Genomic DNA, 2,399 nt, shown 5'->3' with positions numbered 1-2,399 from the left:
GAAGTATTTTTTTTCTAAACTAGTACTCTTCCTTGAATAAGTCAAGTCCCAAAGGAAAATTACTTATCTCTCAAATAGAAATCCTACTAAATAAGAAAATATCATAGGAAATTCTTATTAAAAAATAAGACTTTTTATTAATAATGTCTTATTTTTTAATAATCTCCACCTTGGCGAGTTTTTCAATTAGGCGACATAACATGATCTAGTGTGTATCCACACAAGCATGTCATCTCCACCTTCGTTACTCCACTAAAAATATACTCATAAAGGGCTTATGAGAAGCACTCCACCCGGGGTAAAATCTTGTCCTCCATCCAGCAGTCATAATTCTTTGCACAAAGAATTATCATATTCCACCATATCCAGAGTACATATATTCGGCATACGGTGATCACCTTGTTGAAAATACACTCTCATGTTTGGCTTCCTTGAGAGTCCTCAACCATTAACATAAAAATTCCATCACACAACTTGTACTAAATGACAAATCATGCCTTGTGTGCAAAGTCTTATGGACCTGCTAGCAATAACACATCCTCTTCCATGGCACTAATGGTTTGTCATGAGTATGTCTTCATCATCTATCAGAAGGGACCATCGTCTCCCACAATGATGAGAAACTTTCTACTAGCGATGCTATCCGTATCTTCATATACTAACTTAGAGCCACTTATCGAACTTGCTCCATTTACATTTTGACAATCCCTTTTAAGATGCCCTGATTGTCCACACATAGAGCTGACTCCTTTATTTTAGAGTTATATATATTTTTTTAAATACCAAATGTCAATGCCAAATCATTAGAAGCTTCATTACTTCCACCATTTAACCTTCTTTTTTTCTGAAAGTAAAGTGCTGCTAACTTCTTTAAGATCTACTGTTCTTCTTCCTATATATTAAAGTAGGCAAGAAATACTTATAGGAAGTTGGAAGAGAAACAATAGCCTAAGCACCTTCTTATCGTCTTCAATTTTAACTCTAATTGCTTCTAAATCTGTCATGATGCCATTAAGAACACTAAGATGATCATAAATTTTTATACCTTAAATCATTCTAAGTGTGTGAAACCGCTCCTTAAGGTATAAATGATTATAGATGCTCTTTATCTGATATAAATTTTCGAGCATCTCTCAAAGTTCTTTTGCCTAAGGAATTGTTCCTACATTCCCAAGAACATAATCATATAGCACTTACAGTTCTTTCATCCAATTCTTCCCAATCTTCATTGCTCATAACAAATTTTTCAAGGTTGACACGACTTAAAAGTGTTTAATTTACTCCCACGTATAAGAGTGTCTATTTATAACATAGCTCGGTGAGTCCAAGGTCGATCCGCATAGAAAATATTTAATTTAGTTATTTTAATTTATCTAAGAAATGAAAATAGAATTAAAAATATGCAACTTAATTTAAGTAAAACTATGAAATTAAATTAGTAAGGGTTATGGATCCACTCTTAGTAGTAAATATATTTAATAAATTCTTTTTTTTAATTGCCCAAAAGATTAATTGTATAAATTTCAATTATTTTTCCATTAATTTTATTATGGATTAAGTACTTAGTGTGCCAAAATTTAACTTGTCTACAATAAGTCAAAATACCATTTTACCATACTTTGTCCTAAGATATTAAGAATTTATTGTGCCAAACTCCCATGTTTGTCTACAACAAATTAAAATTTCAAAATATAAAATATGGATAAAATTATATATATAATAATTTAATTTATATAATTAAAAATATAATTTGATTAAATCATTTTTTTACTAAGAATTTCAACTTACCCTAACTATTAGTATGTAGCTAAATATAATTGAAATAAAGGTAATTATTAAAATTAAGTTATACATAATTAAAAAAATGGTTTCTGAAAATTGGAAATAAAACTAATTTTATTTATTAAAAACATATTACAAAATGTTAAAACTTAATTAGGATACAGAGAAGAGAAGAAGAATTTGAAGAGAAAGAAGTAAAGAAAGGTGGTTAGAGAGGTGTATTCCCCCCCCCCCCCCCCCCCCCCCCGCCCCCCCAAAACTTATAGTAGTTCATAATCAATCCACACCACACACATAAATAAAGCCAATTATATCATGGTCATTCATTTGTCCCGCTAACAAAACATAAACCTAACTCAATCCACTCAAGCACACCCAGCTTATTCGACTAACAATTACCACACCTAACATAGTAAAACTTATTATTTTACAATTACCACACTTAACGTGGTAAAAACTTATAATTTCACAACAAAAGTCGTGGATCCTCCTCGACAATTACCTAACTTCTCGGATCTTTAGAATCCAAATTTGACATCCATACATTTGTTTAGAGCCTTGAATTGCATCAAATTATTATTTTTATCTAATAAACACATAAAAATACACAAAATCAA

The sequence above is a fragment of the Citrus clementina genome, unplaced genomic scaffold (assembly GCF_000493195.1).
Source record: "Citrus clementina cultivar Clemenules unplaced genomic scaffold, Citrus_clementina_v1.0 scaffold_9, whole genome shotgun sequence".
Taxonomy (NCBI): Eukaryota; Viridiplantae; Streptophyta; class Magnoliopsida; order Sapindales; family Rutaceae; genus Citrus; species Citrus x clementina.
The sequence above is the reverse complement of the archived record's forward strand: the minus strand, read 5'-3'. Positions refer to the sequence as shown.